General features: G+C 42.6%; 1 long non-coding RNA gene across 1 annotated transcript; it reads right to left on the reverse strand.

Annotated features, from left to right (window-relative positions):
• Positions 1-5,930: 5,930 nt before the first annotated feature.
• On the reverse strand, positions 5,931-26,253 carry LOC143844248 (uncharacterized). The gene is made up of 4 exons (XR_013233892.1): positions 25,990-26,253; positions 15,105-15,192; positions 9,331-9,511; positions 5,931-6,587 (listed from the first exon to the last, which is right to left on the reverse strand). It is a non-coding gene; the product is annotated as an uncharacterized LOC143844248 (long non-coding RNA).
• Between the last annotated feature and the right edge of the window lie 54 nt (positions 26,254-26,307).

The following is a 26,307-nucleotide window of genomic DNA, read 5'->3' on the forward strand; positions in this document are numbered from 1 at the left end:
TAAAGCCCTGATTTTTGTTAATGCTAGCCTTACTGCTAGAGAAAGCAGAACTTTTAAAACAGAACTAAACTTTCTGACTGGACAATATGGGAGGTTGATGTTCTTCAAGTACTCTGGCTGTAAACCAATTAGGACTTTAAAGGTAAAACCCAGAACATTTGAGTTGTGTCCACAAACAAATATGCACATGTGTTTGTTTATTTGCACACACCTGCTCTGAGAACCCACTGGTCTCAGGCCAGAACTCCTTGACACACGTCTGTGTTTGAAATAAGAATTTATGTTAGGTTCCAAATGGGTTCTTGTGGCAAGTGCATCATATCTCAGACAGAGCTGATTGGAAGTATTTCCTTCTTTAATTTACAAGGGTGTGAAGTGAACAGAAATCATACTTCTTTGCGGGGACATATTTTTGTAGATAACAAGTTCTGTTAAATACAAACAAGGATTTCATCTTCTTTGCTGGATGGCCATAATTTATATCAGGTTAAATTTAAGATCAATCTTCTGGCTTTGAACTTGGCTTTTGTTTGGCTTTCAGAGCTACTCTAATTTAAAACAGTGGTCCCCAACCTTTTTTATCACCAGGGACCACTCAACGCTTGACAATTTTACTGAGGCCCGGTGGGGGGGAGTAGTTTACTCCTCTACTCTTAACCACTGCCCTAACGCTGTCCGATCGCTATGGTAATGTTTAAACATCCCTTCAAAATAAGATACAGACACACCACAACAATGGACATAAGGAACATTTTATTTTCATGGAAATTTTAATTCATGACAATGACAAATCAATGGAGCTTGTTTCTCTGCAACGAGATAGTCCCATCTGGGAGTGATGGAAGACAATGATACCCGAAGTGTGTTGTAAAAAGGGCCGGGGGGGGTGAAGTAAAGGACCGGGGGGGGGGAGAGAAGGCATCCTTCGCAGCCCACCTCCAATTAGTCGACAGACCACATAAAAATAAAAATAAAAATCATACATAATTAAAGCACTTTTTTAAAACCCTTAAAACCAAATTAGAATAAAATCAATAAAACATTAAATCACATAATTAAAACAATTACAACCAAGTCAATAGACTCAAATAAAAACAATTAGCAGTGAGAGAACACCAGACCAAAACAAAAAACAAAACAAAACATACCTCTTAATGTGGTACCAGAAGATAGCAGAAGGGGACAGGCAAATCTCTCTAGGACCATTTATGCACTGGGAACTTCACTGCCCCAGCTCCCATGCAGGCGCACAAATTGGGGAAGGATGAGGTGCACCGGACCAAATGCTCCCCCGTGTGGATACAGGAAGAGGTGGGGCAACCTGCCATGACTAAAACTTCACCCTGCAGCCCGGCATGAAACCTCCAGTGCATAAACGGTCTATGAGAGAGTTTCTGAGTTTTGATGTCATAGCTGAAAAACTATTTCCCAGTAGGGTTGCTGGGCATGGCCTAACAATGTGCAGAAGATCAGCAGGGCTGGGACATGGATGAGGGCCATTGGTGTTGTTATGACATGACTTCTGGTGAAACCATAGAGTATCTGCTAATCCCTAGAGAGAGCTGATGTCACTTTTGAGTTGATATTCCATGTTGTCACCCATCTAATCTCAGAAGCAGAGCTATAGAAGATAATGATAAATGTGGAGTATATGCTGTACATTCCATACCTTGGTGTCAATCCTGTTTATTAGGTAAAAGGAAATAGATCATGGGGATCTTATCAGCCTTTCCTCAGGTTTTCACTTTGTATATGATAACGAATGAGGGCTAGGAAGAGTGGATATTTTCTGTTATGTTTGAACATCCTGTGATTCGGATATCCTATTTTTTTCTTTTATTGCATTACTATGTCTCAGCCTACATGTCCAACTACAGGATGACTAATTATTGCTTTTTATAAGACAAATGTTGTAAGAGAAATTGAGGTACCACTAATGCCCACACAGCTTGAGGTGGTGGCAAGCAATAACCACCATGTCAGGGATATATTTGCATTCTTTCCTGATTTACAGTGCAAGGCGGCAAATAATTTTTTTAACTCTTGAGTCCCCCTATACACAGATATTATACATTGCAGTTCCTATAAAGAGTCTTCATACATATACAGTTTGCAGACTACAAGAAGGGGGAGGGGGCATTGTCGGTTGCTTCCAAAATTCCAGCTGTTCTTGGGAATTGTTCCCCGCTGCCACAGCACAAGTAACACTGTCAGTTACGCTCTGCTAAGGCTCTGTGAATCCTTACATTGGCTCTGGTGCTGTGGGTCCCATGAATCCTTAAACTGACCCTGTCAGCATTTGCTTTTCTTTGTGGAAATGGATGGGGTGTCTTCGATATCTGACCGATCATTTTGTTCTTCCTTGTCAGGTTTAGGATTACATATGAGTTTATTGGATAACAGAAATAAGACTTTACAAAAAAGATTTGACCAGGAAAGGATTCCGAAAGTTAATGAATTTATGATTTGCCCTTCATAGCATTTAAAAAAAATGCAGAGTGACTTATACTGCAATCCTATGCAGAGTTGTGCCAGTCTAATCCCACTGGTGTGACTCTACATATGACTGTACTGTTAAAAGTGTGGCAGATACAGTAAGAGATCAGATGTGTCTGGCTTTTTAGCATTTTTCATGTAATGCCAAAAGTTATCTCTCATTGCCTCTTTTGGCACCATGACTTGGCTAAGTGGTTTATGCTGTGCCTAAAACTTTGGAAATGGTAAAAACCAGTGACTTATATGTTTTCTAATAAGCTAGTGGATAATTCCATTCTTAATTAAATTTAGTATGATGCACTGCGTCATATTTGACATGAATATGTTTCTTGTTTTTATTCTCCGGCTATTAAAATTCCTTCCATATGAACTTTATTATGCTCAGTTGTTTCCCTGTACTCTTTTTGTCGCTTCAAATTACCCAACAACTAAAATAAACAATGCAATTATTAAATATTTCTAAAGTTTGGTTTTAGTGCCTTCCCTTGCTAATTTTTGTCTGCTTCACATTTACACCAGTTATTTTTATGCCATGGAAGACGTTTATTGGGTTGCATTGAGAGAAACAGATTCTGAAGCTTCACACTAAGAGAACACAACTGTCCATATTTACAACACAAAGGTGTTTTAGCTTCACATAACATCTGGCATGCATATAATCGGCCTCTGATATAATGCAAGTAATCAAAATAAATATATATATTTCATAAACAAGAGAGTTTGGGTATTCCTGAAGCCAGACAGAAAAGAGGAAGTAGGCATGCACCCCTCCATTGTGCTGGGACCCCTCCATCTAAGCACTTCCCCCTCCCAATTAAAAAACAGTTATTCCTGGTGCCTATGGGGGAGAGGAAATAGCCAGGTAGCTCTGAATTTTACCTGGACTCAGGGTCTGTTCATTAAAACTTCTTTACCTTGCACCTTTTATTATATATTATTTATCACTCTATTTTGTATTGCTATGCACCACTGAGGAATTGTATCTTTTGCTGAAAAGTACAGTAAAAATAAAACTAATAAAATATTTGAATTCAGAAAGTCAATTCCAGAGTGACACGAAGACTTTTTATCAAAGCCATTTAGTATTTACTGAGGAGTCACATGCATAATTATTAAATAAACTTGTGATCTGATGTAAAGGCTATAATAGAGCAAAATCTTTGCATTCCTGTTACACAGACTGAGAAGGAAGCAAAGCTGAAGTATGGTTGCTGAATTCATCCTTTTACCAATACATAAAACCCTCTGGCAACTCAGTGACACATGCAAAATGAATGAAAATTCATCCACCAACAAAAAGCCCACACCTAAACAACATAAATCTTACACATTAGTTGTTTTAACCCATGGGGCAACCACCATCCATCCATTTCTCCTTTGAACAGTATTGTAAAAGAACCCTCTTCTGATCTAAGATTTTTCAAAGGTCAATACATGCCTTCTTTTCTAAATATGTCTATTCTTAGACCCTGAGAGCTTTCCATCAAAGGGGACCTTGGTCAATATCTAGTTAATTTTTACCTTATGTAACCTGGTCCTTCCTCTATGTGAAAAGCAAATGCCAAGAGAACTATTTGTAATAGAGAGGACTACGTGAGCCTCATTTCTCCCTTATTCTGCATTAAAAGAACAGCAGGGTCTATTTGCACAGCCGAAAGCTAAGCATCAGGGTGACTTCACCTGTCTGGGATTTATTTGAAACTCTTTTCCAGAGAATAAAGCAATGACAAATGGGGTGTCTCTCTGTTTCGACCTGACCAAGCTGGAGGTCTATGAGGAATCTTGGGAACAATTTGGACCCCCTCCTCTCACCCCACAAAATCGCAGCTGCCAGGATTCTTTACACTCTCAGCAGTCTGGCCAGCATGATTTCTCCTTTTTACTTAGTGAAAGGAAACTCAGTGCCAGTCAACAGTCTGTCCCTTCTGGAGAATATATATGACTACACTAAGCTGCCCCCCCCCCCCAACAGTTGTATTTTTCTGTGTATCTAGGGATTTCTGTCCCTACCGCAAAACAGGGAGAAACCCTTTGTTGACTGTTGGTGGCCTCATTGTTCAGCTTTCTTCACCCCTATGGGGACCAGTCTCTTTACTCTTAGATATGGTAACTGGTCCTAGCTAGCTATGCGGTTAGAGCTATCCACTGTAATTGTGGCCAAGAGAACAGCTATTTCACAAACACTGGCAGGGGCTCATGGGAATTGTAGTCCATGGACATCTGGAGGACCACAGGTTGATTACCCCAGCTCTACAGGATCTACAGTGCAAGTCCATCATGTCCCTTGAGGATTGAATGTGGTACCTTCTGAGTGGCTCTAGGGTTACTTCTTACCATTGCTTAGTGGAAGCAGAGGTTGCTCATCCTTTTCAATAGAACAAAGTTTGAATCCAGTGGCAGCTTTAAGACCAATACACTTTTATTAAAGGTATAAGCTTTCATGTGCAAGTATACTTTTTGAGATGCATCTATGCATCTGAAGAAGTGTGCTTGCACGTGAAAACTTACACCTTGAATAAAATTTTGTTGATGTTAAAGGTGCCTTAAACTCAAACTTTGAGACATTCTGCACTGTTAAATGTAGTAAAATGCTGACCTTATGCAGACGCCATATTTTTAGCATTTTGCATGATGTCACCAATATCCATTGTCCAAGCAGCAAAACGGTAACTACATCCTCCATTTTAAAGCGCTAGTTGGGGAATCGCATAAAGTGGATTCCCCGGCCTAAAAAGCGTGAGCTACAGAAGAGCAACCATAGCCACATGCTAAGGAAATGAGTGGAGCCAAAGTAGTGCTATCTCTGTCTCCAGTGTCCCACCCTCGTACCCACCTCCCTCTCCCTTCTCCCAGGGATGGGGTTGGTTGGTGGGTTTTTTGAAGCAAACTGCCTGGAGAAACGGATAGGTGTTGAATCATTCAGGCAAAGTAAAAAAAAAAAAAAACTCCCCCACAGTTTAAACACAAGGCATGCCTCTTTAAAGTTTTCTCCCCTCCAATCAGGAACAATTCTTCCCCCCACCCCTCAAATCAAAGGACTCACTAAGGGCCCAGCCTGTGCTTCGGCGCCCAGGAAAGTTTATTGCGCCATAGATTATAATGGGAATTTTGGCATTCCTGCCTTTCCCGGAATCTGTGGGGAGGTTAGGTTTGAGGTAGAGCCTCCAAGCTTCCAGTGTAGCTCCAGGAGGCTCTTCCCTGACTCCCCTCCAAATTTCAGAATGATTGGTCCAAGGGGTCCACATCTAGGGGTTCCTGAAGAGGGTGCCCCCATTCCTCCATTATATCTTATGGGACAAACTCGATATAGGATATAATAGGAGGGATTGGGGGGAGGGGAGAAGTAGACCTCTTGGACCAATCATTATGGAATTTGGAGGGGAGTCAGGGAAGAGCCACCCAAGGCTCTACCTCAACCCCCCCCCCCGCAGACCCTTAGAAAGGCAGGAATGCTGAAATTCCCATTACAGAATATGGAGAAGGGATTGGCTGCCTAGCTTGATTGACAGGTGGAAGAGAGTTGCCAATAAATCGTGTTACTCTCTTCCACCATTTCAAGCAGGCATGCAGAGTACATAGAGCTCAAGGAGGAGGCAGAAAAAAGCGAGAGAGCCAGAAGATGAGGAATGGCTGGAGGCGGGATTTTTTTTAGTGCTACACCATTTCGCTGGTGTAACACTATTTTGTTCTACTGCTTTAGGCCAACATAGCTATACACCTGAATCATACATTTTAGTTTTGCTAGAATCTGTGCATATGTTGTAGAAGCATACTTTCCTGGGAATAAGTCCCGTTGAATAGTTCCTCCAGAGTTTGCATAAATGCAGTTGAAGCCAACAGATCCCATATGCAGTCAACAGAATATAAACATATGGTCAACTATCTTGGTTAGTTCTTCGACGAAGCAGGATTTGTCAAAACACTCTGAAGTTGGTCTCCTTTTTAAGGGTTAAACCATTATACACTGAAACAATGATTTAATAAGGACACCAGTTTCAAAGAGTGCTAAGATAAGAGCACGTTCTTCCTGCTTGTGTTGTGGACATCTGGAAACATTTCACTGCTATTTTTTATTAGAACATTTAAATCACCTTATGAAATGAGAGAGAGAGAGAGAACATTAGGCAGCAAGGTAATTGATGGTAGATCAATCACAGATTGCCCTGCTCATGCTATCATTATGGACACTTTTAACATGGCAGTTGGGCTATTTGGATTGAATGGCTTCTGCATCAAGGAATGATTCCCGCCAAAAATTTCTAACCCTTATTGTTGACAGAGCAAGCTGATAAGAATCAAAATACATAATAGAAACTTATTTTTATTTTGAGGTTTGGAGGCACAGGCGGCATGTAAGGCACAGGAGAAGCCCTTTCTAAACAATGTACAAAAAGCTTTTAAGGTGCACTAAAACTTACATATGTGAATGCATTCCATATAGGAATCCACACATTTCATATAGGACTCTTCCACGCACAAGTTTATTTTAAAGGTTATTGTGGGGGGAAGGCAAGAATGCAAGAGTTTAAATGTTCTTATGCCTGGGCCTCTTGATGGTAGTTGAACTTGCTTATATATGAATAAAATAAGTGATTCCCTGCTTTTGTCCAAAGTAATAACAGCCAGTCATCACTGCTTTCTTATGACCACCACTAATTTCTTTCATGTATTTATAGTCAGCCTTTCTCAGAGGGACTCAAGGCACATTACATAGAGGAAATCACTACAATCAACAGGATGGAACATCCAAACAGCAACAAAGAAACCTAATAGGGAGGACCTGGGATGGAGTCTAGATGAAAGAGTGGAGGCATAAGCCACATAAAATACCCCCCCCCCTCTAAAATCGACTGTAAAGTGCTTATACTGCTTAGAATAATAGAAGCAAATAGCTGGAAGGGGCCATAGATGGCCATCAACTCCAACTCCCTACTCAATGCATGATCAGCCTAAAGCATCCAGGATAAGTATCAGTCCAGTTGCTGCTTGAAGACCTCCAGTGAGGGGGAGCTAACCACCTCCTTAGGCAGCCTATTCCACTGCTGAACTAGGCTGTGAAATCTACCCCCCCCCCCAGATATCTAGCCAGTACTGTTCTAGATGTAGTTTGCTGTAAAGCCATTATGGTGGATCCTATCTTCTGCCAATAGAAACTGTTCCCTACCCTCCTCCAAGTGAAAACCTTTCAAATACTTACATGTCCTATGCCTCAGATCACAGTCATCTCTCTTGATATCAGTTCACCCCCCCCCCCGACTAATAAAATGCAATCAGGATTAAATTCCTTGGGAATTCCTCATTTTAACAAACTGTTTGGATATGCATAATCAAAATAAGTGGTAACAGGGAATTCTTAATGTGTCTCCTTATTGAGTACTGTTATATCATAATTCCATAGAGTTTTCTGTGCTATGAATGTCCAAGGACCTATGAGCAGTCAGAGGTAAGGACAAATATATACAAACCACTATGTTGTTTTGAGATAATGTTCAGAAATCTCTTCATAACACTGTAGTAGTGATTTCTTTCTAAATAGCAATTACTTTCTAAATGTTTCATAAACTTTTATAGAACAAGACGTCTACACATTTCCTGCCCCTTTATTAATTATAAAAAATAAACTGGGGAATCATAGAATCATAGAGTTGGAAGGGGCCATACAGGCCACCTAGTCCAACCCCCTGATCAACGCAGTTTGGGTGTATTGGACATGAACAAAATTCAGGATTTCTGAAATATCCCAGATCCCAATACTGGCCTCCCCCAGTATGTTCCCCAAAGAATGTGACAGTCAGCAAACACCAAACTGTGATGATGCGGCTGGTTCAGCCAGAGGACTTTTCAGCCCTGGCTCCTGCCTGGTAGAATAAGCTGCCACTGAAGATCTGGATTCTGTGGGGCCTGTAAGATGGCGCTCTTCCATGAGGCCTGTGGTTGAAGCCAGGACAGTTTAGAATTACATTGGGCCCCTCCCCTTTCCTCCACCCATTTTGCCCCCGTATAGGCTTCCCCACCACCTACTAGCATGAAAAGTATTTATAATCACCATAGAATCATAGAATCATAGAGTTGGAAGGGGCCATACAGGCCATCTAGACCAACCCCCTGCTCTACGCAGGATCAGCCCTAAGCATCCTAAAGCAGTGGTCCACAACCTGCGGGCTGCGGCCCGGTGCCAGGCCGCGAAGGCCATGGCGCCGGGCCGCGGCTCTCTCTCCCTGCCCCCCCGCAGTAAAAAACTTCCCAGCCCGGGAAGCTTCTTACTGCAGGAGGGCGGGGAGAGGGAATCAGGGCCGCGCTGCACACTGCGCATGCGCAGCCGAAATCGCGCACGCACGGCACTTTTGAGCATGCGCGCATGCGCAAAAGTGCCGCACACGCGCAATTTCGGCCACACATGGCGCATGTGCGCATGCACGGCCCTGCCACGCATGCACGATACGCGGGCGGGGCAGTTGCCCTGTCGGTCCCCAGCCTCAGAAAGGTTGGGGACCACTGTCCTAAAGCATCCAAGAAAAGTGTGCATCCAGCCTTTGCTTGAAGACTGCCAGTGAGGGGGAGCTCATCTGGATCTCACAGAGCTCACCACCTCCTTAGGCAGCCTATTCCACTGATGAACTACTCTGACTGTGAACATTTTTTTCCTGATATCTAGCCTATATCGTTGTACTTGTAGTTTAAATCCATTACATCATGTCCTTTCCTCTGCAGCCAATGGGAACAGCATCCAGCCCTCCTCCAAGTGACAACCTTTCAAATACTTAAAGAGGGCTATCATGTCCCCTCTCAACCTCCTTTTCTCCAGGCTGAACATTCCCAAGTCCCTCAACCTACCTTCATAGGGCTTGGTCCCTTGGACCCAGATCATCCTCGTCGCTCTCCTCTGTACCCTTTCAATTTTCTCTACGTCCTTCTTGAAGTGAGGCCTCCAGAACTGCACACAGTACTCCAGGTGTGGTCTGACCAGTGCCGTATACAATGGGACTATGACATCTTGTGATTTTGATGTGATGCCCTGTCGAGACAGCCCAAAATGGTATTTGCCTTTTTTACCGCTGCATCACACTGCCTGCTCATGTTTAGTTTACAATCCACAAGTACCCCAAGGTCTTGTTCACACACAGTGTTACCTAGAAGCATATCCCCCATCCAGTAGGCAAGCTTTTCATTTTTCTGACCCAGATGCAGAACTTTACACCTATCTTTATTAAATTGCATCTTGTTCTCATTTGCCCATTTTTCCATTGTGTTCAGATCTCATTGAACTCTGTCTCTATCTTCTGGAGTATTTGCCAGTCCTCCCAATTTGGTGGAGATATGTTGCTGTCATACTTAAGACAGAAGGAAATTAGCAAACAAACAAAACCAGTATGATTTTGTTGCCCCAGACTTCAATGGTGTATTTACAGAACTCGCCCTCTAAAACTGAATGTAGAGTATAATACAAGATATTTCAGTGTCACTATGTTTTCTAGAAGTATGCATGGAAGTGCCATTTTAGCTTTGGTGAAATTTCAGATATTCAAAATGATCAGAACAAATTATATGTCATCAGAACAAATTACATGTCAATACAGAAAAGTAAAGTGGCTTCAACCATGTGACCACCAACTTTTGAATTTCAAAACATTCCCTGTTATATAGAACCTCAGACTTCTTTACCCTTCTGGTACCCATCTCTTCAGCTTTTTTCTGCCTCTGCACAAGCAACATGTTTTGCTGGATGATCATCATAAAACAAAGCCACTTATTTGGAATGAGAGGCCTGTTTTAAAAGTGCTGGTTCATCCCACTTCAAAACAGCGCTTTTGTTTTAGCCTTAGGGAGTGTGGCCGGAACCCTCAGGCTGCAGGTGCATCTTACAACATGTGTCATTGAGCAATAAATTCCATAATTATAGGTCATGGAGGTGGAGATCTCCTTTGAAGTGACTTTTGTTGTTGTTGCTGTCGCAGCGGATACAATTTGGCTGAGATATCAAATGCAGATAGCAGTAAAAATTTAATTAAAAATCCAAAGCTTTTATCTGGGGCTTTTAGAACTTGAGCCAACAGGTTTCTTCAATCTAAAGAACTCAGGGGTGGAGAAAGCAGGAGGCAGCATGTTTGAAATACGTGGAGCCTGCAACTTTAAAAAGTAATTGCTTGCAAATATAAAGATTCTTGTAAGTGCTTTTCATTTTTAAAAGATGCTTAGAATTTAGAGCAACAGGACACGTTCGGTGCTCTTTTTTCTGTGCCTGTGTTTACTTTTTATCTCTTTCCTTCCTAATAAACTCAGAACAAATACATGTTTAAAAACATCTCTATTTGAAACCCCTTCATTCAGTCTATGGAAATCTTAAGCAATCTGGATGGATGACAATTTGGACTGTTAAAGCCTCAGTACTATCAAGGAACAAAGCCAGGTAAAAGGCAGCGGAGAGATCAGCTGTGTTCTCAGGCTGTGAGTCAACAGACATGTAACTCCACTTAAGATCAATGAAGTGGGTCAAAATAAGATGTGATTTCATTTGAGATACTTTGGTGAGGGACTGAAGACAGAGCATTCTAGAGATTATCCAGACTCTCCTCCAAGATGGGAAAGAGATCGATCTGTTGCTGGAGGGAGGAGGTTGTCTCAGTAGCCTGTGTTTCTATCTCAGCTGGTCTTTGTGCTTTTCTAAAGTCTTATAGAAATGTGACCCAAAGTGAGTAATACCATTACAAGCATAAAAAGAAATGTTAAATTATCCGGCTTCTCACTTGTTTGGAAAGCCCTTTGCTGGCATTGCCATACATTGGCTGTAACTTGATGGCACACCACATACACAACATGCTTTTACTTATTTCATGCATTCATTTTCTTCATGGATCCCCTGGCCCTCTCCCCAATGGGGACCCAAGGGGCTTACAGTGCTCTCCTCTTCTTTCTTCCATTTTATCCCTTTGACAGCCCTGTGAGGTAGGTTAGGTTGAGAGTGACTGACTGGCCCAAGGTCACCAAGCTAGCTTCCACGGCAGAGGGGGGATCTGAATCTGGATCTCACAGATCCTAGTCAGACACTTCAACTACCACTCCGTCCTGGTTCTGAATATGATATAAATGCATAATGTAGAAATGTATACTATATTTAACTGCAGAGGTGGGTAAAATGTGGCTCTCCAGATGTCTTTGGGCTACAATTCCCATGAGCCCCTACCAGCTGAGGAGCTACAGTTTGGCAACCCCTATTCCACTGTACGAGTTTCATTTATTATCTAAAATAGTATAGTACTGTTATAAAACAACATAGATTATTGAATGGCTGAATGCTTTAACGTCTGGAGTCCATGTCAAAGTGGCTGTGTCCTACCTCTGAAGACGCTGGCCACAGTTAACTGGCAAAATGTCAGGGACTAAGCTACCCGACCACAATCACCCAGACCAGAAAGCCCAAAACAGCCAGTTGTGTTTGTTTATATCAGTATTACTCTGCCTTTCTGCCATTTCAAACACACCAATTGTTTATAAATTATGTGAAACAATTAAAATAATTTTTTAAAAATCAGAATCACCAAGAAAGGAGCAGCAACAACAGTTACTGCTTCCATTATTTTATACCTTATGGTTACTTATTTATAGAACTTCATTTTACCAATGATGCAGCAGCTAACAAATCTGGCATGGCTGTAGCAAGGTAAAATTTATTCCTACTTTAAAGCAGCCCCCCCCCCATTTTTTAATTTTATTTTGCAGTTAAAGGATTTTGCTTAAAACATTCACTTATCTTGCTGGAACTAGTTCATGATGGGCTATTCAGATCTAAGTGGTGAGAACAAAAAAGGTGGGACCTGATCAAAGACGATTTAATTGATGGTTCAGTTAAATTAAAAAAAAAGGGGGGGGGGAAACCACCTTAGGAATCACTGGACTGGTGCCAGAAGGGATCAGTGAATTTCAGAAAAGGCATCTTGTTAAACAGTCACTACAAACCACACTAGCAACTTTAAGAGGCTGCAGTAGAAATCAAAAGGAAGAAAAAGATCTTTCTGTTTAAAGGAAATGAATTAACTTCTTGACATTTGCATTATTAATTTTATGCTTTGATGGAAATAATCTGTTACACTGCTTTAGAGTCCAGGGGTTCACCTTGAAATGGGGGTGGGGAACAAAAGACTTCAAAGTGAATAATTACCTGTTGATGATGTATTATATTTAAACACTCTGGCTGGGGATTAAAGCCAATCCTCCAGGCTGTTAACAGCCTGCAGTAAACAACTAATGAATCAGAGAACTAGGGTATATGAGCAAACAAAGTGGAAGAATTTTCCCGTTATAACAATAGGCTATTGCTAAAGTGTATTCTTTAGTCTCATTAGGGGCTTTGCCTAAAATGTGTCCATATTACATTCATTTTTTAAAGAAATTCTTTATTTTTGTTATTGTACATGTTTAGATCCTTTATTGTCTTCTTCATTGTCACTCATTTTAGGGGAAGTACATCCCCCATTCAAGTGAGGCGAAATTCTGCTCGCCCTTGAGACCTAACCAGATTTCAAATATACCAAAAAAAGAGAGTCCTCATTTGGTAGGAGATTTAAAATATATTTTTCATCCCCCCCCAATCCAACTCAGATGAATTCTGAGGGATTGTCAAATTTCCAGAAGAGAGAAAAAATTATTGAGGCACCAAGGATTTACAATAGGCCATCATTCAGATGGGATCCATTTCTGAGATCATCATGAATAGTAAAATCTATGACTACTAGAAGGCAGAATTCTCCCATCTCCAGTTTAAAAACAATCATGATTATGATGATGGTCCAGTGAGAGTTTAAAAAGGGCTAGAGACCATGTCATCTGCAACTGCAGATAAGTGACACTGCATGCCATCAATCTGTGAACAGAAAGATTTTACTGTATTTATTTAGCTATTTATACCGTGCTTGTCCCCAGTAGGCAACCTAACTGGCTTATAATATTCTTCCCGCCTCTATTTTCACCCCCTCCCAAGTTTCTATATCAGGGTAGAAATTCAAACCTGGATTTCCCAGATCCTAGACTGAACTTCCTACACCACATTGGATGAATTGCACACAGCAGGTAAAGTGTCACTGTAGGCATTTGGGCTTGCACTTGGCATCCCAAAAACCCCATACGTAGCAATTGCAAAGCAAACAGCAGTAGGCCCAATAAACAAGGCTGGTTCACTGGCCAAGCAACTGTTTGAGGCATCACAATCTGAACAGGGTACTGCTACACCACTGCTCTGGCTCACAACCAGTGGAGGTGTGAGAAGAGGCAATGAGCACTGCCTGCGCCTGTTGTCATGTCTCAGACTTGCACTGTTGACAGCAGGGTCCAAAATGCTCCAGAGCTTACATTGGACCTAGCTGGCAGTAGCACAGGAAAAGGTGGTGGAATACCTTGGGGTATTTGGGACAGCAGGTATCTGGAGCTGGCCGTGCTAGTAATCCTGGAATCTCAGAACAAGTTCTCATCAGGGGGAGGGAAAAGGAGGTGCTGTTCTTTGCTTATATAAGATCCAATAAGCTCTCCCTGCCAGAGCCAGCATTTAGCAGATATGCTGAGAGAAGAAGCTTATTGGCTCAATGCTCTTAGATGGCGAGTTCAATACTATATTCTGCTATTTGGCCATCATGTCAGCCTATCTCTCCTATTCTTTGCTGACTCACCCCTACCCCCTTCTGCTGCTCTTGCCAAACTGAAAGTGCCAGCACAGAATAAATTTTAAAAGTCCTTCATTATACTTATATCTCATTAATCTTGCATTTAATGTAAATTAGTTTGGATTAAATTTAATGTAAGGGCAGATTTTGATTAGTTTTATGACCAAATAAGAATTGTGTAATAAACTACATTAACATCATAGAATATTCTGATCATAGGAACAGCTTACTATATTTCATGTTTGTTATTTATTTATCTTTGAATTTATATCAAGTCACAGCCAAGTTATGGCAACCCTGTAGGGTTTTCAAAGCATGAGATGGTGGTTTGCCATTGCCTTCCTCTGCATGGCAACTTGAGACTTCTCCGGCCATGCAAGTACTAACCAAGACTGACCTTCATTTCTGCGATCTGATGGGATTGGGCTAGCCTGGACCATCCAGATCAGGACACTTCATTTATGCGCCACCTTTTCTCCATACTGGGAAACCCAAAGTGGCTCATGAAATTCTCCTTTCCATCATTTTACAGCTATCCCTGCCCTTATTGTTCTTTCTGAATGGGTCTCAGTCCAAGGTATCTCCAATAAATGTAGACCATTCAAAATGAAAAGAAGCACCCATCCTGCTGCTTCTGTTGCTAAAACAGATTGCATTGAGCAGACAGGAACACTTCCTATCCAGCACTCAGCATCCACCACCCCTTCTCTTCTGCCATGTCTTTTTTATACCTCCAGTTTTGTCTATTCAGGTTGCCTGAGACTGGTTTGATATGCCACAATCTACCATCACTGTCTACACATAAAAGGAATGTATAGTGGCTTAGGAGGGGACAAATTGCAGCAGCAACTGTGCTGGACAGAACAGAATATATGGTATCCAAATTCAAATACACCTGGCTGTGTGGCCCTGTGCCAAGTGGGCCAACGCTCCAGTTATCTATATACTTAGCTGCACCTGGCTTGGTTGACACTGGTCTTGAAATGCCAAGTAGGACAGATCATTTGTTGAGCCTTCTTTTCTTTCTTGGGGAAAGAGGACTCTCCTGTAAAAGAAATGTAAACAATAATACAGCAAACAAGAATTAGACTTCAGGTCTAATATAACACTGAGGTGCTACTTTTGAGAAATCACCAGTTCTTTGCCTCTTATCAGGCTTTGGCAACATAGGATTCTCAGTCCTCTTGAGACACAGAATAGAAAACTAAAGTCAATAATCCATAGAGAATGGAATGTAAACAGTTATTGCGTAGCCCAAAAGGCATCTCAGAGGAGGGGGGTGGACTGCTACCCCCTCAATTTCTTACTTTGAAGGCTGGTAGTTATGGAACACCAGATCTTTTATGCTTGTGTATACTATCTTAACTGTACTTAACAACCCCTGACCTGGATAGCCCAGGCAAATTTGATTCCATCAGGATCAACCTTGGCTAGAACTTAGAAGGGTGATCTCCAAGGAATACCAGAGTGATGACATTGGGCAAGCAATGGCAAACCAGCTCTGAAAATCTCTTGCCTGGCAGCCAGACAATCTTAGGATTTCTTGGCTACATTGTACACATGGTATGCAATCAATGAATAAATGCAATTAACGACAATCACTTCAAAGCCAGTCATTTGCCTCTAGGTTTTTGGGCTCAATGCCCACTAGTAGTTTCCATACAAACATACTGTTGCCACCTTTTCCTGTAAAGGCCCCATATGTCTTCGACAGGCAAAGGTTCTTTCCATCAGCATCTCTATAGTGTTAACCCACTGAGTATCATAAGATGAAGCTGTTCAACTTTTGCCAAACCATTCACTGAAAGGGCTTTTATACCTTTATGAGCTGCATAGAATAAGACTTCCCCATACCATGTAGCTTTTTCCATTGCAGAGGCATAATAACAGGAGAGAGGGTGGACTTTTTCTCTTCTAAACAGTTCTCTCAAATGTAGGCCTAGCTATTCAGAAAAGTGTTAAATCTAAAGCTCTACTATCTCCATTAATTGCCTTTGTTCATTACATGTACATCCTCTGTCATGGCCACCATGTTAATGGCTTGCTTGATGAGGTCAACAAGGCTCTTACCCTCTTGACTTTCCTTAAACTTTGCAAAACTGAATTATTCAGGTTGATTTTTTTTAAACAGAGATCATTAGGACTGTACTATATCCAAATGTTTCTGAAAGATGCTTTGAAAATGGTATAGATTTAGGGACTGTGAACTATATTACTTTGTATAGTAGTAGCAGGCACAATTCCTCAGCCTATTGGACGAGTCGCCACTCTCTCCCCATGACAGGTGGCAGGCTGCTGGACTGGGGTGGGGGGGATGGTTATTATTCACCGCTGGGTTTGATATACTGGATTTTAATGGGGGTTTGATTGGGGTTTTATCTGATTTTTGTTACCTGCCACAAGCTGTTCTGGGAGTGATGGGCTATAAGACAACCAACAGCCTTTTGCTGTATGAATCTGCAATGCAATTTCTGTATCATTTAATGCAGGGGTAGTCAAACTGCGGCCCTCCAGATGTCCATGAACTACAATTCCCAGAAGCCCCTGCCAGCATTTGCTGGCAGGGGCTTCTGGGAATTGTAGTTCATGGACATCTGGAGAGCCACAGTTTGACTACCCCTGATTTAATGTGTCATGTTAATGATTAAGCTCTGTTTCAACTCTGTTCAGATTTCTGCATGGTTTTTGATTTCTGCAATCCAAATTTTGCAGTCTTTATGGGATGTCTCAACTGGCTGATTGTACTTGAACTACAGTGCCTTCAGCCTCAGTGAGAATGACAGACAATGAATGACATAAATAAAATAAATATTATGCTCAGTTAGCATGCTCACTCTTAATAATTGATTTGAAAATACCAAGAAAGTGGGCAGTGAGTCATGAAAGCTTATACCTTGCCACAAATTTTGTTAGTGTTTAAGGTGTTTCTGGATTCTTGCTCTTTTCTACTGCAAGAAAACCTTTTTTTAAAAGACTGTTTTCTGAACTAGTGGGAGAGAGACTTATGATTCTGGGACTGATTTGATTTTTTTCAAGAGCCACCAGCCACAAATGGCAGCCTGTAACAAGAATGACAGCTTCACAGAGAGGAAGTCTTTCTTTTGCCACCACCATCAACCTAAACTGTAACCCTGCCTGCAAGGACTGGAGGAATATGTCCTACCCTTTTAATAGAGGCTGAATGGCATATTTAGTAGGTGAAGCTATTTAGGTCCATGCCATAAAAAGCTTAATCTGCCCATTTCTATACCTAAAGCCTTTGTCAAAGGGGTAGGGCATCCCCCCCCCCCATTTTGTTGTTGGCAATCTTACCCACAGGAAGATAATATGCTGTCATATCTATTTTTTCCCTGTAAAAGTCAAGGATGGGTTTGATGCAGGAGGAAAGAGCCCAGAGCATGTTTCTTTTCCATCCAGATAACTGGTGTATGTATGCATATGCACATACATTTGCGTGGAGGATGGACATGAAGTTGGGATGGACATGAAGTGGAAAAATGTGGTTGGGTTCATGGCATGACCTATTCATGAACCACTAACCATCACAAACTTTTAACTGCCCCATGAGCTGGTTCAGTTTGTAAGGTTTATGAGGTTCACGAGGTGGTAGAACACCAGTCATTTCCCCAGAAAGTACTTTCCTAGGGGCACAGGTAGAGGAGGACAGGTAGAGGAGATTCAGCTGGAGATCCCTGGTGAGTTTGGTGTACTTGCTTGCACGGAATACATTCTATACATTCCTGTACCTCCCGTACCTCTGCCTGTCAAAATGACTGCTGCAGGAGCACAAAAGAGGGGAAAAGCCAACTCTCCATCATGTGCTTTCCCACCCATGCTGCCAGCTACACACTCTGCCTAGCTTCATCAGGGAAAGAGCAGCAAGCAGTGCAGATGACTATGAGCATGAGTGCTTGCAAAGAGGGCAGGGAAAGATACCCAGGCAGGTAATGGGCACATGGGTGAATGGGCAGAAAGATGGTACCTGGAAACTCTGTCCAAGGGCCCACATAATCTGGAACTGGCTCTCCCGTTGTGGCGGTTTTAAAGAGAAGGATAAAACAATGATTATAGCAGTCCTGGAATAGGGCACAGTGAGTTACTTTGAATAGATTGGAGAATGACTAGAAATTCCTATTCTTGTGCCCCCCTCAGAACTGACTGACCTAATCTATAACCCTGTTGTGTTTGGTCCTGTCATGTACATGCGTTTGTAATACATTACCTGTTTGGGCCAAAACTTGTTTTCACACCAACTTGTCCTGTCTTTGAGGGCACAATGTTCCCTGTTGTTATTGAGCTTAATTGATTCCACTTGCATGAGAGAATTGACTTCTGCTCAGAAAATATGTTTGCAGAAAATAGAAGATGCAGAGATCCTTTTATTAGCAATGGTGTTCATCAACCCCCTGCCTCAGATTTCCTGTTGCTTGGCCAGTCCTTCACACCATGTGTTTATAATTGGTACAGTGTGTCATGTGTCTCAATCAGATTCTGTTGTTTTCAAAACACCATTTGGCTTAAACCAGTTAGGTCTGAAGAAGCACAGGAAAGTCTAGAGTAATCTCATGCTGAAGTATCCGTACCAGAAGAATTGCTGTCAAAGATGGTAATGCTTTCAACCTTTACACAACTCAGAGAGTACATAAAAACTTGTGAATGAAGTGTCTAGTTTCCATAGGAACAGGAATTAAGGTGAGCTCAGAAGCCTAATGGCTTTCTAATGAAGCTGTCAGATGGACTTTACACAGAAGAGTGCATATATCATTACAGCCAAATAAAGGCATGCCTTCACCTGAGAAAAACTAAAAATATCAGACAAAGCCAGCAGTATGCAGAACTAAAAAGCCCACACACTGTACTTTAAAGCACATCCCCTCAGCCACAGGTATTTTTTATGCACAAGACAACAATGAATACATCAGAAAACCCCCTAGCCAGGACAATTTTAATGCTCACTCATTGCCACCTATATCACTAACATGGATTAGAGTGACCCTTCACCTATGAAAGCATGCGATGATTGAAGGGGAAATCTGTCCCATACCCACCCTTTCTGCAAAGAAGACAGGAAAGTTGAGAAGTAACCCACCACATTATCTGATTTTTCATGTGCCAACCCTTGATTGAAGAATGGCACACTCCTATCCGGGATGGTCATCCTCTTCCACCGAGTGCACAGCTTTGGGAGGGATATACATGGAGTGATGAGGGAGGCAGGGGACACCCGCTAGCCAGCCAGATCAACCCTGGCAATCAATGAGGTGAGAGATGTTGCAGCCAGATTGCCCTAACATCCTATATATCAATATAGTATACATAGCTGAAATTGATTAGGAATATGAGATTCTTGCTTGCTAACTCCGAATAAGTTCCTTAATACTCTCCTTATATCCAGCATAGGTTTGTCAGGTTCTTGCCAGGGAGGGGGATCCCTCCCCCAGCTCCCATTGTAATTATACTATTGCAGTTAGGCTACCAATAACCACAAAATAACCACACACAAAATCAGAGAATGTAGTGGGGTTTTTTTTGTGTCTGTTCCAAAAAAATGTTTGTAATTTATTTGTGGAAATATAGGGATACAGGAACTGAAGAGTACCGAAGCATAAGAACAGTGAAATGGTTGTATTTGAACAATGCGTGTATGGAGAATTAAACAAAAGGAGAGAAAGTGAAAGAGAGCCAAACCTCTGGCAGAGTAAAAAATCTGTACCAGGGAATGGCCATGAGGAGAAGTGAGAGAGGTAAGAATTTGAAGAAAGGAAAATAACAGTTTTAATAGGGGAAAAAAGTACAGCAAAGGAGTTTACCTATTCACAGTCTGCTGAGTTGGGTAGAATATGCTGACTGTTTTGATGATCCAGGCAGGGTTCCCAAGTCTGAGTGGGGAAATTCTGGGAGATTTGGGGGTGGAATCAGGTAGGTCTATCAATCTCCCAATGGTGGCTGGATTTACAACCTGGATTTACAACCAGTCTCCAAGTTACAGAGATCAGTTTCCCCTGTAGAAAATGGTTGCTTGGGAAGGTAAACTCTATGGCATTACAACAAACTAGGGTCCCTCCCTTTCCGTCCCCAAACCTCACCCTCCCTAGTATCCACTCCTGCAAATTTCCAGGAATTTTCCAGCTCAGAGCTGGCAACCCGTATCACACTGGGAAGAACAGCATTAGGGGAAAGGAATATCAGCAAGGTTTAATACCATGGAATCCACCTTTCAAAGCACAATTTTCTACAATTGAACTGATCTTTGTAGCCTGGAGATCCGCTGTAATTCGGGGACTGTTTCCACATGGAGGCGGACAACACATGCTGCCCCCTGCTTGTAAAAGTGTGATTGTAAACTGGCCGTTTGGTCGCTTCCTGATGGGAGACTCCTCCCGTGTTATCCTGTCATCTCATCACAGCTTTCCCCTTCTTAACAAGGCGGTGGAGAAGCCGGAAGTGTGGACAACCTGCAGGTTTCCTCCCACTCCTCGGGTTATCGATCAACATAAGCCACCAATCCCCTCTCGTCTCCCCCCAAGAAGTGCCAAAATTATTATTTTCTAAAAAATGAAATTTCCGCGTTGCTAAAGGGACCCACAATGATAGTAAAACCTTTTTCTTGATTTCTTCTCATTTTTCATAAACATGTATTGGGTGTTCACAATACAAAATAAAAATACAGAACATTTACACCATGCTAATGGGGAGAGGTTTGCTTCATGACATGTCCCACCTTTCCCCATTTATGCCCTACGACCAGAAAACAAAAACATGAATGCGTTTTAGATAGGGTTGCTGGCTGCTCCCAGTATATAACTGTGTACTTTGAAGAGAACATGACAGTACATTTTATTTCCACAGATACATGGGCACATTGCTTTGCATCCCCATTGCAATGCAGACTGCACCATTTTTTTAAAAAAAATTGCAATCCAGAAATGGATGTAAGGGCAGGCAAAACATAAGGGCAGATGTAACGGCAGGCAAAACACTACTGAGACTGCTGTGCATTTCTTCTTTCAGACAGGCTTGCCCTGGTTTTTGCCTCGTTTATGCCGCAACAAGAAAGGGGAAGTGGATTTTGCCACTTTCCCTCATTGCCAGGCAATGGGGACGAAAAGTTGCACCAATTCCTGCATAGCCATAGGTTACTGCTGATGTCATGAGGAAATGACATTAAAACCTGCAAACAAAGGGATGATGGACAGGGGCAAATTCCTGGTGTGGAAATGGTCAGGGAGATCTCTGGGTTTCACCTAGACTAGAGGATGTCAACCCTAACTCAGGGGACTTAAGCAAGAGCTGTCAAAGTTCCCAGGAAATAATAAACTAAGGCAGCAGAGAGATGCACACAAAAAGCTGCCTTATATTGAATCAGAGTGTTAATCTATCAAAGTCAGTATTATCTGCTCTCACTGACAGCAGCTCTTCAGTGTTTCAGGCAGAGGCCTTTCACATCACCTACTATCTGATACTCTTAGCCAGTTATGTGACAGATTGATATGGGGGCCTTTTACATTCCAGGATTATTATTTAGCACTGTACCACAGCTCCTTTCTGGGCTCCCCCCACCTCCATGTGACAGTGAAACATCCAGAGAAAGAAAAGTAGAATTGACAGCCTCTGCACAAGCAAACGGGGAGAGACTACAACCACACTTTGGCTGGCAGAGCAGCAATGATTATAAGAGCCGGCACAAAGCCATACCAAATTAGATGCTCCGCTTTGAGGGTTGCTGTCTAGCAGTGGTCCCCAACCCCTGGTCCAGAGACCAGTACTGGTCCGTAGATCAGCTGGTACCTGGCTGCAGCTCCTCCTGGTCCTCCTCCCCAGCTGTTGTCTCGGGAGCTGCCCTGCCACTCTGCCGCCGGCTCACCTTTGGTGCTCTCTGGTGGTCTCCATGGCTGGGGCTCCCCTCGGCATGGCACTGCGCAGATGATGCTGGCAGCGCCTCCCAGCAGGTGGTGAGAAGTTAGGGATGCCGGCAGGAAAGCAAATGGAGCAGGGGCACAGGCAGTGGCGGTGACGTCCCTCAGCAAAAGACTACCCCCCACCCCAGGCCTCAGTAAAATTGTCAAGCGTTGACTGGTCCCTGGTGATAGAAAGGTTGGGGACCACTGCTGTATAGTACTGCAGAATGTGATGCTTCAGTGTGGGTCAACAGCGAGGGTCGACAGCCCCTACATCCACAAGCTTGGTGTCCAACTCAATACAACAATGAGAACCAGCAGTGGATGTATTAAATCCACTCCGACTGATTGGCTACCTACATTGTGTCTCATTGCTCCCCTGCATCCCTAGAGAGAACTCCAAAATAAGAGATAGACCACAGAAACATTTGACTAGGTCTGACAAAATGCAAAGTGTTTACCCCCAAACAAAAACTGGCTAAGGGAAACCTGCTGGCTCTTTTAACAACTGGCCCAAATACAAAACACCAGGCCATTTTTCCTGAGCAGTTGGGCTATACTTGTTGAGCCCCACTGAAAAGACAGGGTTCCGCATGGCCAAACAGTGCCTGCAAAGAAGACCATCAAATCAGTCAAATGATCTTGTGATTATAGTTTCCAAGCAGATTTTTCTTTGATTACAGGGTTGAGATCTGATCTTTCTCCTCCTGTAATGTGCTGGAGCAGAGCACTCAGCTATCATCAAAGGCCCCTGGATTTTAAGCCATAAGACATCCTTTGTATATTATAAACTCTTAGTAAATAAGCCTATTGACTGAGTTATGCTGATTTCTTGATAAGGGTGTGGGAGACATTCTTCATGCCTTGGTTCTCCCTCCACCCCCACCCCGGCCCCTGCCCCCGCCCCCACAGTGTATCTGAAAAGCAGTCAGGCTCGTAGTTGTAAATTGTGTATGAGTAACTGTTTGCTGTTAAATACAGTGGCTTGTAAAAGTATTCACCCTCATCAGTGTTTGGCCTATTATGTCACATTAAAACCTGGAACTAAGTTGGGTTTTTTGGGGGGGGGGGTAGCACCATTTGATTCTCACAACATACCTACCACTTTGAAAGTGCAAAATCTTTTTTATTGTGACACAAACAGTACACAAGATAAGTAAAACTGAAGTCCAGCCACTTAACTTCAGAAGTCACATAATTAGTTAATTAAGGTCCACCAGTATGCAGCCCAAGTGGCACATGATCTGTCACATGTTGGCTGCATAAATAGATCTGTTCTGGCACCACTAAGCAAGCAACATGAAGACAAAAGAGAATCAAATGCTGCTAATTCCCTCCCACACACATCTTAATTCCGGGTTGTAATGCAGCAAAGCAGTCCTTCTTCCAAGGACAGAGGGTGGTGATAGAGGAGTGTACCTTTAAGCTGTATGCCCTAATCAGGGGGAGCCCAGCTAATCTGGAATTTCGGGCTAGGGTGTCATCAATATGCTGATGACACTCAGCGGTATCTATCGACTACCTTGGGTGTACTAACAGTTGCCTGGAGGCAGTGATGGACTGACTCAAACAAAGTTGTCTGAAGTTTAATTCAGCTAACATGGAGGTTTTGTGGCTGGGTTAACATGCCCCATGTGAGATGCTTCAACTCCTGGCCCTTGACGGGGCTCAATTAACAACTTTGGACACCATCAGGAGTCTGGAGGTAATCCTGGACCCCTTGCTATCTATGGAGGCCCAGGTCATGAATGTTGTCTGCCAGGCTACCATCTTCTCCAGGTGCAGCAGCTAGCACTTTACCTGTTGACGCCTGACCAAGCCTCTGTGACTCATGCAATGGTCACCTCCAGATTACTACAATTTGCTGTATACAGGGCTACCCTTGTATCTGATCTGGAAACTTCAAGTGGTCCAAAATACAGCAGCACATTTGACCAGTGCTTTCCCAGCTGCACTAGCTCCAGTTGAGGACCAAATAAGGTTCAGTGTTGGTATTGACCTTTAAGGCCCTTAACGGTCTGGAAACTTTGTAGCTGTGGAACTGCCTCCTCCCCTATGCCACTCAGAGGAGGTTACACTTGAGCATGCAAGATCTTATCAAGATCCCCAGCCCCAGAGAAGTGAAACTAGCCTCAGCCAGAACCAGGACTTTCTCTACCCTGGCACTGGCCTGGTGGAACACTCTCCTGAGTGATATCACAGCCCTGCAGGACTCAAAGCAGTTTTGCTGGGCCTGTGAGACAGAGCCATTCCACCAGGCCTATAAGTTGAGGCCCATTGAATTATAAACATTAACTGACCTCCCAACACAGATAATAACATCTAGACACCGTATAACTAATTTCACCTCCCTCCGACTGGAAGGTAGTGAGTCCCTGGGTTTTTAAAGACAGATTGATTTTAATAATTTAAGGTTTAACTGTTTTAATTGCTTAATTGCTGAATTAATGTTGTAAGCCACCCTGAGCCCTTGGGGAAGGGTGGCATAGAACTGAAATGAATAAATAAAATATGAAATGTGTGTTATGTAGCCAAGGGATCCTAACATTGTCTGGCTGCCAGTCAAGAGACATTTGGAGGTGATTTGCCATTCCCTGCTCCTGCATCACGACCCTGGTATATCTTGGCAGCTGACCTTACAAGTCCTAGCATGGGCCGACCCTACTTAGCTTCCAAGAACTGATGGGATCAGGCTTGCCAGGGCTATCCAGGTCAGATTATATCAGGAAAGAGCGGTCTGGAATGCAGAGTTAACCTCCCAGCTATTTTCTATTCCTAGTCGTTCTTTCCTACTGTTTTAATTTTTGTTTCACAAGCCATTTGTTAGATTATATTTACATGTAGTTTTAGTTACGTCATTGGAAATGTTCAAAATCATTTGGCAATAATTAAGAATTATCACAATTCAGTTATCTTATAGCAAATTAGGATGGTAAAAAATGGATTTTTCTACACCCTGCATGCATATTTAAGACATTGTGGCTCCCACCTGGCAACTGCCTCTACATGGCTGGGAACCACTTTGCTCTGACAGTTAATGTGAAATCTGACAGGCAGTGAAGGAGATGATTCTGGGCACCTCACACACCTCCCCATTGTATATACTATGAGAGCAGCAGGGAAATCTCTTTTCAATTACTGACATGTTCTCTTGTCAGTAAAATGGAACTCAAAGATCCAACCAGCTGTAGTTAAGCTGCTGGAGCCCAAGGAGATGCCTGGAGACCACAGATCTTATACTAGCTGGGAAACTGGGCTGGGCCCACTTTAAAGAACTTCTGCAATGCTAGACTTTAGCATGAGGATTCGGAGTCGTGGGTTTCTGCCATGACCAATTTCCAAGCTAATGGAGAGTGCACCTTACCAGTTTCCTGAAAGTATCTGCTTTTGTTTACATAAAATAATAGTTCTAGTTCTCCAACCAAAGCATTCAGATATCTTGTCATTTAACTACTGGTATTATAAACACTTGCAAGTGGTATTACAGCTACAAGCACAAATGGCATTTCATGAGTGCAAACAATGCCCCACACATGTATGTGCATGGCCCTGACCCCTTTCTTCTTGGTTTTGTGTTTTGAATGTCTCTTCCCTGAGAGCCAGGAAACTCTCCAGGCAATGTTTGGGTACATTACAGCATTCTGGGGGTAGCTGAAGTCTCTTTTGGCAGCGTGCCTTGAAAAGCACCCTAGGCACAAAACAAACTTCCAGAAACGCATGGCTTGTCATGTTACACTGATCACTGATGGGCTTGGGATTCTCAGGGGAGAGACATGTTTGTGTTGGCTAAAAGGAGATAAAATGAGACCCAGCCTTGTGAACCATCATCAAATAGAATCTAAGGTGTTTGGGTTTGTTTGCCTAACCTCTGCGTGATGCACATCTTGAACTCAACCTATAGTTTTTGAACTTTGAAAGGAGCTGGATAAGTTGGACAAACTTACCTTAAGGCTTATCAGCCAAAGTGAGAGAATGAGCCAGGATTGCAGCTGTTGAGATCGAGCATGGTTTTTCATCTGTTATAGCAAACAAGACAAGTCCATGTTCAGAACGTCCAAGCAATTTGATTTGTAAATCGGAGTCATGCAGGGGCCTGATTTGGAATGAGGTAAAGTCTCTTCACCCGCACTGTTTTCTGAATCTGAATGACTGTGCAGAATCACTACTCCCACTGAGGTATTTACAAAGATTGCAGAGTTCCAGTCACAGAATTCCCAATATCCCACCTGACAGTGTTTATAAATAGCATGGGCATCTTTAGT

The sequence above is a fragment of the Paroedura picta genome, chromosome 9, assembly GCF_049243985.1.
Source record: "Paroedura picta isolate Pp20150507F chromosome 9, Ppicta_v3.0, whole genome shotgun sequence".
Taxonomy (NCBI): domain Eukaryota; kingdom Metazoa; phylum Chordata; class Lepidosauria; order Squamata; family Gekkonidae; genus Paroedura; species Paroedura picta.